At 38.3% G+C, this 15,402-nt stretch overlaps 1 protein-coding gene and 1 long non-coding RNA gene across 5 annotated transcripts in view; one reads left to right on the top strand and one right to left on the bottom strand.

Annotated features, from left to right (window-relative positions):
• Positions 1 to 6,521, top strand: part of LOC136349595 (uncharacterized) — a 53,028-nt gene extending 46,507 nt beyond the window's left edge. The window contains exon 4 of the long non-coding RNA XR_010733843.1: positions 6,061 to 6,521. This is a non-coding gene — a long non-coding RNA (uncharacterized lncRNA). The remainder of the gene's footprint in view (positions 1 to 6,060) is intronic.
• LOC136349583 (protein doublesex-like) overlaps positions 1 to 15,402 on the bottom strand; it is an 89,817-nt gene that overhangs the window by 54,125 nt on the left and 20,290 nt on the right. The window lies entirely within an intron of this gene.

Raw genomic sequence — 15,402 nt, 5'->3', positions numbered from 1 at the left:
AAATTTAATCAAGACACTAAATTGTCAAGCTCCCCGTCAATACCAATAATAGTCGTTTTACTGCCCTGGTCACGGTGGCATCGATTTAAATAGCAATTCTTATTTTTTTTATACGTTTGACTGCGCAGTACAATGTTACACTTTACGCGTCGTAAATGACACTTTTTCACCCTAGAACGAAAATATGGACAAAAACTGCCGAATTGATTTTTCCGGCCTAGAGCCAAAGAGAGAAAAAACATACAAATTAATGTAATTTCGTGACAGTCCGATTGTGCCTGTCCTGGATAAAAAAACATGTTTGCACCATCCAACTTAATTATTAAATAAAAATAATAGTACTCTCGGTATACGCCGACATCTGCACATGCACAAGGTTGTGAAGTGTCTCATTATGACCCGAACATCAAGTTTAATTCCCGAAGCGCACAGCGCGGAGGGATTTCAGACGTGAGGATGATTAAGTATTTCGCACCCGCGATGCATATAGGGTCACAACAAAAAGTAGGTAAACTTAAGGCGATTTCACTATTTCATATGGAAATGTGAAATTAGGACCACTGATCAATGTTATCTCACTTCCGGCTTGATAGAGAGTGAACGCAACCTTTCGATTTTTACATGGGACACCCTCTCTTTGTGACACTTTTGCATTCAACAGAACGCATTCATATTTCATCGATTTAGCACAAATGTAGGTGCCGCACGGTACCGTCGCTGGAGGTAGAATTTTTATGTTAGGACAACAGGAAAAGGACACCGCTGTGATCTGCCTTATTAGGCAGAAAGGAAGAATTTTACATATAAACACGTTGACATTAATTATTATATTTTTAACCTGTTCACTTCACAGTACCATTTCGCATGCCTTTACAGTACCTCTCCGCACTAATTAAGCTGTCCTAGTTTCGCTAAAATTGAGCATTAGTTTCTCCGTAAAGAGAAATATTAACAATCTAACATGCCACGCCCGAAGAGGGACATCAAACCTCCGAAGCTACGACAATATTTTAAAATCTATCAAATATCCCAGGGGTCGCACCACCATTTGAATATCAATTATTTAACTAATTATTCACTACAATCGTCATTAAATTTCAAATATCAACCGCTCAATTCCTTCTAGCTGAAGACAGGCACAGCACTTCGACAGTTCCGCGGTAGTACCGCGTTGAATTTTGGAATTACCGTGACGGAACCTGCAGGCAGTACTTGCGACTCAATTAATTTGAGCAACATTCAATAATGAAAATACCCTAATTAAGATTGAAATAATTAAGCTTGGATCTATTAAGACCGAAAGAAACGTCACGTTTCCTCAGCAACCGTGGCTTAGCCTAATAACATATGTTCGTATGTCAAGTCCTGATTGTACAAGTGCCGCTTAAGCAAAGCTCAAATTATTAGCTTTGCTTCATTGTAGCAATCCCATAAGGAAACTGTTGCTGTCGAATGAACTTAATTTGTGGGAGCGACGTTATTCTCATTGGCAGCATTGAAACGAGCTAAAGCTTAAGTTGAGCGCAGCTTAAGCCATTCTTGTACAATTGGGCCTGCGAGGTACTCGGGAATAGAAACGAAATTGATAAGATATTGTGGTAGGGCACAGATTAATGGTTCAAGCGAAGGGAAAAAACCGCGGAAGAAACGTAAGTATTACTGAGGCTCGATGAAGGATTGTGGTACGTACTCGCAGCTTAACTGCGCAAGTGCGTTTTTGACCTTAACTTGGACTGATCTGATCCACATTAAATGTTCGGTTTAGTAATTGCCATGCAAACATGTAGGCAGTTATGGAAGGATGCGAGTGTCAGTTTCTGGATGGCGCTGCCAGACTCAGTCCTGCTCTCAGTAATACTCGTAGGAGTACTTTTGACGGGAGTAGCTTCCACGCTGTTTTCCTTAAATTTGAAACAAAATCAGGATCGTTAAGTACGGCGCCAGTGGCGCTACCGCCACGTTAATTCTCATTATGTAATTAGGTTCTGATACTAAATCTAGAATCTAGATTATATTGTAAAGTCAACGGGTTTATCAGAATGTAAGATTTTTCCATCTGCTTTTAAACACTTGACAAGGCTTATTAATCCCTACAGGGTAATAAAAGCTATCGAGCGTGAATCTTAGAATACACTCCATTACATTACGTTTCCGGTCTTTCCCGAGGAGCGCTCTAGAAAATAAGTTTTTGTAAAATGATTCTTGGCAATAGTCAGGAGCTGTTATGGCGTTGACTAATTTGATACTGCCCCGCTGCTCTATTCAGTTGTGAGGTAACATAATATCGAAATCGTGTAAAGTATTTGGTAAAATAAATTTTCACTTTAAAAATATTTGAAATCGTTTAAAATCAACAATCACATTGTACTAACCCAAGGTCAGCGACGGCTGACCAGTGCGTAGACATCATCAAATTTAAAAATTACTCTATTAGAACATCGTCAATCCAAGGGATTTCTGAGGGATGATTCGCCCTTCTACACGAAAACTTACAAAAAGTTTAAACCTCACATTAAACTACGTTAAAAAAAAAGCTAACAAGAACTTGAAAAGCTTGTTGAAATAAGTGTGTGTGGGTTCATTTCAGCTCATGTTCCAGGATTTGTATGTATATTCCAGTAGGGAGTACTACCTACTGAAGCCTTCGCCGTAAGCTCAAGTATATAGTACCGAATCGATTAATATTTATAGCGTGTAGCAGTAGTACGAATATGGTGGAAATTAAAATCGATGAATCTGCCAACAGTCGTAGATGCGCCATTCCAAAGCAGGTAGGTTGTCAGGGCAGCACGCGCAGTACTGACCAAGCACAACATTACTGTCACCAAAAAGATTTATTAGAAGTACGCTTGGGTCGTCACACGTTGAATACAGGGTGATCGTTTAAGAGTCCCCTGGGTCGGGTATTGCAAATCGGTAAATAGAAAAAATCCGAAATTTTGTTATCGCGTTAAAATCAGCCATCTGTCGAGCACCGGGTCGGTGGCCATCGAAGTGGTCATTCAACTAAAATAATTTCAAGATACCGGTTATCCCGAAAGCCGATATTAATTTGCTAACTTAAATTTAATACCCGGTATATTTTCGCTTTTTTGAGTTTGTTCGATGAGTGAACCATTTTTAGTGGGCGCCATTTCGTGTAGCACGCTCCATTCTAGTTTCCAAGCCTTTTTAGAAACTTCATGTGGGAAAATTGCAATTTTTTCCCTCGTAGCGCCGCAGTTTCCAAGTTCCAAACAATTTACATTAAACGGGACCGCGCTTTACGTTTCCATTTGGATTTTTTAAGATTAATCCAAATGCGAACGAGTCATCATTAAACCATCGTTAAAATCTAATTGAGATGAATTCTTATTAATCTGTGTTTAATTTGTAAAAAAAAACGTTGCAAATAGCAGAAAAATTACAGATGTTTAAGTTAAGCATTCAGCTTGGAAAGTTAAAACTGTTCTGACTGCTAAGACGTTCTCGCCCTGCGCAGGGCGAGTTTGTCATTTTTGAATGACGACGTTTTAGAAACGATTGAAAATTGTTATTCTCATCGCGAGATAAATTCAAAAGTACAAAAAATAAATGCAGAAGTCCATGTAAAGCTCCGGTAAAACCGGAAGTGCCGTAAGGATGTTTTTTTTATGGTACAATGTCAAACGTTCGTATCTTTCTTACGGGCGTATCGCCATTATCGACCGAAGGGCTCTGCAGGGAAGACTGCATATCAGAATGATACTCTCATGATGTATCCTTCAAACCTGTAATCAGATAAGGTTCGCACAACATTCGACAAATCAGCAAAAGAATCGTGACATAAGCAAGTAGCACCGTCGTAGCTTGGAGCGAATTCTACTCAGCCAAAATTGCTTATTAACGCAAAATAATCACAAAGGGGAATGATAATGTTCATGTTCAATATAATTACACAGTACCAGACGAAAATGGTAGTATCGAAAGGTTAATAACTTAATTTATGTTTATAATGAGTGTATAAGAAATCATATAAGATTAAAAAATATTCTTCTGAAGAGTTCCAGGCAATAAAGTAGATGCAATTTTAATGGGGCAATGATGATGGTACTACGTGGGACCACTTCATTAAACTACATAAATTTCACTGTAAAGGTCTTAAAAACGGAAAACTATTTCTTTCCTCAATATGAGATATATCATTATAGGTTAGTTCAGGTTGGTTTTATTCCACTTTATTCGCTTGTAATATTAAACCGACCAGTACTACTATCGTACCGACGAATTCTCGAATAAAAGTGGAACAGAATACTCTAGATGGCAGTGCGCTCTATGTAGTTATTATGTATGTGGTTTGAGAACTAGGTCGAAGAAAGAAATTACTATATGTATAGATAGAATCTTAAAGCTCGAATGGCGTAACGTACCACCACGATATTGGTAAGATTAAATCAGTACTAATCTGTCTTTTTCTCGCAAATACTTATAACGAAAACCAAACATATTCATCATTGGCGACATCTCGCCAAAGATAAGGTGAAAGATTAATAATGCGGTACCACCTTGGTACAACAAAGACAACGCCCTCGGAGGAGTCCTTTTTATACTCTTTCTCGATTCATAAGGCTGATACGCCGTTATCGGTACACAAAAGCTCACGAACGGAGCCATACAGTTTTCTCTTAATTAAGATTTTTAAGTTTTAGCAGCTTGCCCTTTTGGTCGCAGAGTTCATAGGTACGTCGAGACGAACGCGAGATCGTACACTTGCTAATATTCACAATAAAATATCGATTTCAGGTACCACTTTAAATTATTACAAAGCGAAAAACTACTTGTTCTCACATCATTACCTGTACCCGTGGAGCATTAATCCATTCTAAACGTATTCTGCGCTTTGTTAAAAATGATAATTTAATTAGTTCCCCTTTTAGCACTTTAATATTTGTAAATACTGGAATTCTTAATTATGTCTTTTAATAAATTTTATTAAGTGTGACTTCGTAATGTGCTGCGATAATTGGTTGCTAAACGCGATCTTAACGCGGGGAAGAGAAACGTCCGGTATAACGGGGAGATTAAATCGTCAAACTATGTTCCAAATTGAAAAAAAAACTAAGTTCCCCCAAAAAAAATTGTTTTTTTACGATAATGGCGGTAGATAAGCGGATTTTAGGTCCTCTATGTATAGCTAAAATTTGATGAGAGGAAGACTTGATAATTAGCTCAGCAACAGGCAAACATTAACATTTAATAAATATTTCAGATCGTTCTGCGCAGATAAAAAGAAGTAATAAATCACACGTCGAGCCAGCGCCACGAGGGTCACTTTTTTCCTCTGCTTTTGCCTGCGGGGACCAACCGCTCGTCGTAACAATATATCAAAAAGTTGCCGTCAGTCTTTTTTTCATATCTGGAGTATAAGAATATTTTTTTCCGCGTTGTCTAGAAAGCGTAAAACCGCATCTAAATGCATTCCCAGATAATGACCAAAGGTACCTTACAGGAAACTTCCACAAAATAATCGATGGGAACATTGATATACAGCAGAGATTATATCTCAAGAAATGTGACGTATAGCAGTGTTACATTAAATTTTCTTCATGCTTCTATAACTAATTCACTTTTACTAGCAATTCTTATACATATTCGAAGGACGAATTGTTGAGATATCTCGGTGTAAACGTTCGAGATATTCAAAATATTTCGAGGTATTTAGAGAATTTCCCAGGTATTGCCAAAGCATTTCCATAGCTAGGAAGTGTCATGGAAAATGCCTCCCAAGATATTTTGTGGTATAAAAATTTACCATCGATCTCCCCCTCTCATAAATCCATTCCCGTGTTGAAAAGTTTTCATTGCAAAAAGGCGAATTTTCAAAAAAACATTCTATAATCGCATACCTTTTTTTATACGCAAAAAACAAATTATCGAGAGAAAACAACTGGAAAAAAATTTCAGTTCATGAAGCGCGTTTGCCTTACTCGGTGGGCTCGCATTTCTCGAAATGCGTTATTCCGCAGGTTGAACTATTCCTAGAATGTAGAGGCATCCTGGATACTCTCTCCAGGACAAACAATAAAACTCGTCTCCTTTAAGTTCTAGAACACGTGGGGGTTCGCTCCCACGAGGGGCCAAAGCGTTTGGACAAATTTGACGCTTGAAGGGTGCGTGCTACAGCTCTGAACCGATCGTGGGAATCTCCAGACGCGTGATGTTCCCATCCTTGAGGTCAGTGATTGTGCGAATGTTCCTGCTTGTGAGTTGTTGACGCAAAGTCGGATACACATGAACGGATTATCTATCAATCAGGTGGACGAAATTTCAAATGACCTCCAATCCTATTGCCCAACAAAAACTAATGGGATACTCTTCAATGGGTTAATTTAGCTCTTCATCAAATGGACAGGATTCGATGGCGTATGTATATGGCTGCATCCTACACATGGGAAAAGCTCTATGGGGGTCTGCCCCCTCTTCCTCATCCTCGTTGTCTTGTTCAGAGTTTGTTCTGGAATTAACATTTCCGGAAGGATTATTCTCAACCAAGATCAGCGATATTGTCGCACCTTCAACGTTTACATAAATAAATAACATTTTAGAGAATTTAAATGGTTTTAATTTGAATATTGAATTCGTAAAGCCATATTTTGCAAAACATATTTTTTATTACACAAGCACCATAATTGACGACTACAGCATACTGCTGCGTCCATAAAATGATTTTTATGACGCATGGATGGTGACTACGAAAACAATATTAGAATTTTCAATTCCCGTATATCTATATATATAACATTTCTTGACGTCTATATAAAAGTGTCTATTAATTCTAATGATGTAATATAGAATGTTATAGATAGTGGCGGTATATGGGCATATTTCCATTTTTAACCATTATAAGTTTTGAGCGTGACAGTTTTAGATTAAAGAAACAAGATCTTTTAAATATTACAATAATTGAAATATAATAACATAATTGATTTGAAAATGACCCACGGCAATCGTTAATCCTTGCGATCCAGGTCTATCCAAACTGACTTAATATCCTACTTTGAAAATCTAGTAATCAAAATTCCCAATACGGTATAAAAATTTGTTACTACAGATAGGCGATACATTATTTATTCAAAAATCAATCTTGCCGCAATCCAGTTATTTGTGCCAGATGATCCCGATTATAATATTCAAGTGTTCGCATATGAATCCAAAAGAAGGGCATTGAAACGTCTAGACGAGTTTGGCACTTCTCCTTATATTTATGTGTTTTGTTTATTGATTCATACATATTTTCGAAGAATACACCGTAAAAACTAAAACGTAAGAACTAAAGAGCGTGGAGTGCGAGTATTTGAAATATGTGAAAAATTTCTCACCGATTTCGAAGAGGAGATTTTCGAATATTTCACGTATTTTACATATTCACGTTTCACACACTTTATTACTAGTCATTATTCGCTTTTATAATAATTTTTCTTAGGTTCTGGAAACTGTTTTCTGGACAGTTGTTCTTAGTTACTTTTAGCTAAAATCAGTGTGCAATCAACAACTCGTGATCGTGCGTGAGGCCATAATTTGGTGGAAGACCCAATCAATTTAAAGGAAAAAATTGACAATCCATAAATAAATAATCAACGAAAATTCTTAAGTTGAAATTATACCATAGAAAAATTGCTCCAACCTCAATTAATTCTTAATGAGAAATTAAAAATTTAATAAAATTTTAACAGTAAAACCGAAAATTTAACTTTGCGACTTCAACCAATTTTAATTAAAATCATTACAACTTATTCGTAACAAGTATTAAGTGAACTTTTGCATACATTTTTTGTTGAAATAAAAAAAATTCAAGCTCGTGTCTGATCTTTACTTTTCTCTGCACATAAATGATCGATTAATCCGCTTATTTCAACTTCTCTCTTATTTCTATCCACTGCTGCCCCGTGTCCAGTGATATCTCACCCAAATTCTGGAAACGGCACTCAGACTCTTTCTAACCAAGGGCTTTGGCCCTGCACCTTTGGGAGAAATTGAAAATCGCCCAAACCTTTTCGCGCTAATGCTCCTTGAATGGACAATTTTCTTCGAGATTTTTTTATTTTTCTCGACTCCCAAAATTTTAACGGCGCCCGCCCGACACTTTCGATCTGTCCTGCTGTCCGCGTTTCTTATTCCTCCAATCAGCAATACTCTCCCAGCATTTTTTAATTGATTTTTTACACAAATCGACCAATCCAAAACTTCCCAAACGCGGACGCGGGACACCCTTGAAAACAGGAAAGTGCATTATTCAAAATTCACCCACTTGAGAGCCAAAGCTCAACTCCATCATCTTCCCACCCTCCTGATCACAATTTTAGGCGAACTTCGGTAATTACCGAAGGACCAGGCTGGAACCACTTATTCACGACCTTGAATGAGTCCCCTATTAAGATTTCTCCCATTTTATAGGGACCTGTAAATTTATGCTCCAATTTCGCAGCTCTGGCGTTGAGAAATGAGAAACATTGCAAGCGCATTTTGATGGTGTAACGTGTCGCATGCATTTCATTAATCTTAATGATCATATCATTAAGTTCTGATTTAAGGTAAGTTGAATTTTAGGAGCGGCGCTCGTCCAATCTGACTCCTTATTTGTCTCTGTCGACAACACAGGATTAAAAGTGGCATGGTATCGATCAACTTGACCGTTCTCTCTGGAAGTCCCTGTTGCCCACTAAGCGATGGTCAATATTTAATGACTGAAACAATTGCTTCACTCTTTTATCTGTTTTATCTGCGTATAAAGTTTGCACCTCTGTCTGTGATTAAGCGCTCTAAAATCCGCTCAAGTTTATCGTTACCACTTTTTTTTTATTTTTTTTTTATTTTTTTTTTATTTTTTATTTTTTATTATTATTTTTTTTGTTATTATTTTTTTTAATGTTGGTTTCGCTGGGATAACGAAACTATCAAATGAAGAGAGTGATTATTTACTTCAAAAATTTCATTTTCCAGCAAATCGACTGTTCGGGATCTCCTCACGGAAAATCGACGACAATGGTTACCCTTTAGGATTTATGTTGTTTTAACAGAGGCGCACCGCGCTCGCCCGGAATAATCATATTCCTAAACGTTTTCTAAACTTTGTCGATAAATCACAGAATTTATTGCGGTCATTAACGTCGAAGGTGCTTACAGAACCTTAAAAAACATCGGGCTCTTTGCCAGACCCAACATAAACACTCCCCGAAACGGTTTCGTGAAGGGTTTCACTTTCGTTTCTGCCTAGGCAAGTGCTTTCGAACAACTGATATGGCAACACCATCACGTTCCATCTCGCCTCTACTTATTATCCAGACTAGTTCGAACTGGCCACTTTGTGCTAGGTCGAAACAGACTTGAATAGACGCACTTTCGCACCTTACCGGTAAGCACAGTTTTGCCATAAATTGAAAGCTAACCCGTTTGTAGGGAGGTAAACGGCACTCGATGTTTCAGCGAACAAATCCGCAATCTTCAACTGGCGTCCCTTTCTAGTAGTTACGGTTAACCGACAGGTTTGCAACAATTAACATTTGACAATTGGCCTTTTTAGGGGCGCAGCCCACCACAGGTCAGTGTCGTGTCCTTTTTTTACATAGTGCGCCGTTTTCGGTTTGTTGACTTGGAACGTAACAAAGTTCGCTCGGGGTTAACGTGTCCTGACTTGTTACGATTGAGACGAGGTTTAAAAGCATATGGCTTAAGACGACTCGATTGGACCGCTCTGAAAGCACTGACGAGGGGTTCTGATATAACTTGAAAAAAGAGTAATCAACTCCCCAGTGGCACTTTGCTTATATTGCTATTTAACGCTCTCATTTTACCAATGGCCGTCTGGATATCGTCAGTGGCGAGTTTAATTGGCTCTGTTTGTAGTAAAAGTAATCTTTTTTAGTTAATTTCAAAGTTAAGGCTTCCGTTGCTGTCAGGGTCTACCCGGTAAATATGCTTCCCTGAAAAATCAAAGAAGAACCGAGTCAACCGTCTTCGTGCGATTGACCAACCAGAAAATCATGATGTAGTCCCCCGCGGGGGGCATCCCGCAAATAATCAAACTGATTATAAAATCAAAACGACTCCAGCTGTTAATCTCCTGGCGCAGGGAACCTGCATGGGTCTTGATGGACAAAGCCTTCTGTGACCAGGTACTCTTTTGTACGTGGACACCGCCAGGAAAATCGGGACGATCGGCCTTGAGGAACACTGTTGTGTGCGTTAACAAAAGTCAGTATCAAAAGTTGAAAATTACAAGTCAATATGTACCGTCAATACGAAGGAGTAAAGGGAAAACTTGTATGACTACCTGTGCGAACGATACTAAAGAACGCTATTTAGGCATTATTTACTCCTAGTAACATACCATTATACTATAGGAATACTAAACTCTTCTGAAAAATGGAATATTAACTAGTATGTGATTGATGCAGAGCTTAACGTAAGAGTCAGTTACTGTAAAAAACACGTAACAAGAGTCTTTGATGTGAGGCGACAGAACTGGTGGTGGTTTGTTTACATCGCTATTTAACGAATACCTCACGGATCTCCCCGATAACGTGTTCAATTAATTTTGCTTCAGTGAATGATTATCGATTTAAAAAAATTACAAAATTAATTGTTTCCCAACACTTACGGTGCGAGAGGCTCGATGCCCTTGGAAGTGCAACAGCACCAGGTAGGATCGTTGCCAAGTTACGGTTAATAAGGAATGTGTGATAATCATCGGAAATATAAATTTTCCTGGTTCCAATGCCAACTTTCATCCCACACAGCTAAAAGCAAATGGTTAAAGTAAATATTAATGCATTGTTGGAGTATCCTTGGGTAGATACATTGGCCAGGTGACGCATTTTCTTGAATCGAAACAGCCAAGTTCCTCATTACAGTTTTCTCTACATTTCTACTGAGCAAATACGGTCAAGAGGAAAAGAACCTCCAGAACTTTTTTGCCTACAAGAGCCATCGAATCAAATTTGATTTTCTTCCGCTTCTGTTTACGTCTGTGGGGCGCACTTTCCGGTAGCGCATTCAATGAAAACGTTTTCCACTACTTTCACCTTCCTTCACGATTCATTAACGCGCTTCAGGTACTATGTGTTTGGTATTAATGGAGTGTGATACGACATACATTCCATCACAGTTAACAGCATGTGTGCGCTGTGGTCAGCAATTGAGTTTATGATCAGCTGAGAAACACAAGTAAAATTACTGCCTTTGACAAAGATTGTCTTAGATCCCGCAATTTTAGACGTAACTGCAAAATGAAAATTTTTTTTAACAAAGCTTACAAAAGCTGGATATTGCGTCAACAGAAATCTGGGCCGCATTGCCCTTTTGTGTCATTAAATTGCCTAATGGAGGAGCTATGTATGACGCTCCACTGCAGCATGGTCTAGACAAACTTGGGCAAATTCAGGAAATGCTTTCCTGAATCGTGAAGGAAAGTGAAAGTAGTACAGAAAAATGTTCATACGTACATACATACATATATATATATATATATATATATATGCTTCAGAAAAAGAATAACATTTCCGCATGCATAACGGCCGCCGCCGTATTTAGTAGGCCCGAAAAGTTTCAATAGGCCTTGAATTTGAAGGGGTAGCAATAGTGAAACCTTTTTGTTGCTAATTATGTGATGATCGAAAGCCAAATCGAGTAGAAATTTTGCTCAAATTGAATTGTGTGTAAGTAAATGAGGCCCTAAAAGTAAACCAGGAGACAAGAAAGCCTCTGCTAAATCAAGAGAAGTTGATTTAGTTGAGATTTATTTAGATTTATGCATTTATGCAATGGGGCTATTTAAATGGGATTTTTAGCTAATTTGCAGAAAGCAGGCTAGCCTAGACGCGGACAATTTTTAATAATATACTTGCGGATAATGAGCATCATTTCCACAGGAAAATTTCTCCATCGGGGATGATTGCATTCGTCACCAGCTCATCCAGCAATGTGCCATTTTTTTTTAAGCTCGCAAAGTCCAATTGATTTGGAGGTTCGATCGAAGATACATTTATATGTACATAATATATTAAGTTTATCTCTCGACCGGCTGGTTCTTCCCCGAGGCCGTTCTTCACACTCCCGTACCTTCAGACGCCCATCTTTTCAAAATAAATCTGGGTCAAGAAATGCAGCCAAACTGGACAGACAAGAGCAAATGCCAACGTTTTGAACGAGAATATCGCAGGGGTCAAGCATCTCGTGTCCTCTCGAAAAGAGTCCAAAAGACCCATCGATTTGCATCGTACCCTTCGGTGGTACAACCGCAGCCCAAGAATGCGACTTATTTGAGAGTTGGAGATAGCGCTTTTCGACCAGTCATCATTCTCATCATTACCAGACATTGATTTTGATTAAAGGTCGTTTTTATAAAACAAAGGTAAGTTAATTTGTTTAGAGCGAGGGCGTGGCTCGCTGTTTTACATGCAGGAAGTCTTTGTTTAAGACGATTAGGCTTAATTAACCTAAGAAATTTTTTAAAAGTGAAAATAATAATTAGTAACTATGTGTAGGATGTTTCGTAATTGATTTGGTGAAGAAACGTTCCCATAAACGTAAGTCGTAACTCGCCTTATCTTCGAGATACAGGGTATCACAGTTTCGACGTAACATCGATTTACTGTTAGTTAAGCTAAAGTCTTATTAGCGATTTTGATGAAACTTGCTAAGCTTTCGGCAGCGGTAAAGGGCTTCTGTTGGCGTAATTTTATTTAAAATAATAATTCCGGCGACTTCGCCGTAAAGTTCTCGCCGGAGCTTTATCGTAAAAAAAAGTCACAAGTTTTTCCGAGCTTTCTTAATACCAACTCGGTGATACGGCATAATTAACTGAAAAACAAAGTTTTAAATCAAAACGCACACCCTGTGTATCTCGATAGCGAAGCAAGTTAGGACACGAGTAAACCTTTCTTCACGAAATTGCGAAGGGGAATCACCTCCTGGAATGTGATTAATTGCAATATATCCCGTGTATACTGGAGGGTTCCGAGGGAACCCCAGGGAACTTATTAGGTGACGTCAAGTAGGAGGAGCGGCTTGTGGCAAATTAAACGTGAAGAAGCGACGAAATAATTATAATACCAGCAAAAAGATAAATGAACGTAATAATCGTCGATAAAATTGAAACAGGGGCCATTAGTAAGGTTAATTCATACTAATCGTGAGTCTTTAAAGAGCGAATTGCGTAGGCCTGTTGAACACAAGGCTATAATCAAACTTAATATAATGATACTATATGATGATAGGAAAATGAGACTGCATCCCTTGTCCAGCTCCTACTCTAGGGAAAATTGCCTCAAAATCGTTCGGCAAGGGGGCAGAGGCTTGCTCACCGTACTTGATTTTATCTGCAATAAACCAACGTTTAGAAATGTCGTTCCTTCACCCTTTTCGCAACTCGTTCCTAAGGGTTTATTTACGAAGATACCAGAAATATCTTTGATGATGGTGATATCACCAGTATCAGGTGCATCGCAAGAGGAGCATGATGTGGCGATTAGGGGAAATTGTTAAACTTCCAATTTTTTCCCATGGTGGTATGCGAATTGATCCGAGATGGGACAGGTGCAAACTCAGTTGAGACAGAAAAATAAAAATCGCCGAAAAATAGTGTAACGAATCGTAGGTTCATTAAACTATGGTGGGCGGTATGGATAGAAAGCTCGTCTGAATTAACGCAGCCATTGTGAAAGCTTTCAGAAGATAATGCCTGATTACCCAGACGTCAAATCAATTTTGATAAACGGAAATAAATGATTAGTGAAGCGCTAAGTCTTGTTCCTTTTAATCATGAAAAAGAACCTAATTTAGAACATGATGCTTCAAGGAACGGCCTTGGATGCTGCTTACTTTGAAGGCTCGGCCAATGTTCTCGACCTCCTCGGTAGTGCTTCACTTACTGTAAACGATCATAAAGTGCCTTACGGTCAAACACAGAGAACTTGTAACTTTTGACAGCACAAGAGCTTCATGACTTAATTTACAAATTCGGCTCAGATATGCTGTCTGATCGTAAGCCTCTCGTTTCGATAACGAAAAAACAACCTAGCGAGATTGGTTCACCTGATATGTTGGCAACAATTTAATTTAAAGCTTTTACGGTATACGCTAAATATACATGTACTGGGTTCCAGGCAAAAGCATCTGGTTTGCAGATATCCTCTCCTGATCAAGGTGAAAATGCTACTGAAGAAGGAAACGCGCGGGATCGAATTTGTCTGGGAACCACTCTAAAGGAGATTGGATTGATGGAGATCGATGATTTTTATTCCACTGATTGGTGGAGATTAAATCAGCATTCAAACCAGTTCACACTTCCGAAGATTCAATATTTGCGAAACTGGCATGATGTTTTTGAATAATATAATAGAATCATGCGACCAGAAGCTCGTCTAGTAATGGTTATTGGGTTATAGCGCATGAAGGCCTCGCTGGTACTGGTAAAACACTCATAATGCTCGTAAATTGTTCGGTTGGTCTGATAGCAAGTTTAATTGCAGGACATACGTACACATAGTCGACAGTTTGGATATTTGTGTATGTATCGAATTAGGTAACACGTACGTGCTTGGGGTGTGTGGAGGGAACGTAACGTTCAAATAACAGAGAAAGAGATATAATATGTATATCTTTTACAGAGTAGACCAACGGGTCAGTATTAATAATGCGAGTGTACACGGGTTGAATAAAGATGGCGGTATGGACGTACATCTTTGCGTTGGGTGCTTGTTACAATTCTAGCACGATCAGCGGCATGACGATATAAGTTCATGGTTTCACTGCATTTCCTTATAGCAATAAACAATATTCGCGATTTTTATTTTATTTTTCTAAAAAATAATTGGTTAATTTCCTTATTATTTGCCCGCCTTTGTTAATTCAATCGAAAAACACAATATTGTTGAGACATCACTGGTCGTATGTTGCGTTGACCTTGAATTGATTTGATGCCTACGGCTCGTATACAGGGTGATTCTAATTGGAGTTATCCTTTCGCCAGCGAATAGAGCTTCAAAAGGTAATTTTTTTTTTCCTGTGGCGCTTTTTCGAAATATGAATCGGCGGAGGCAGAGGGTGTCAAGGGCTTATGTAGAAAAATAAAAATTTATTTAATTTGCCAAACCGCTCGAGATAATTAAACAAAGTTTTGTTGGTGTCGACAGCCACGTGGGAGGGAAAGTCTTCAATAAATAAAATTCTTTTTGGGTTTACCAGTGGCGCACGTATAAAAAAGTTGTTTAATATTTTTGAAAAAAACTGATTTTTCTCAAAAGAAAAGTTGTTTTGTTGAATTTATAAATTTCGATTCTGATTTTCATATTTTTTAAAAGAAGTTTAGTTGTCATTTAGGAATTCAGCCAAAATTAAAAAATTGCTTACCATGTTTTCTGGTGAATACCATCGAAGTGACAGTTT

Source organism: Euwallacea fornicatus, chromosome 2 (genome assembly GCF_040115645.1).
Source record: "Euwallacea fornicatus isolate EFF26 chromosome 2, ASM4011564v1, whole genome shotgun sequence".
In the NCBI taxonomy this organism is placed as follows: Eukaryota; Metazoa; Arthropoda; class Insecta; order Coleoptera; family Curculionidae; genus Euwallacea; species Euwallacea fornicatus.
This window is presented reverse-complemented; position numbering and strand designations above follow the sequence as displayed.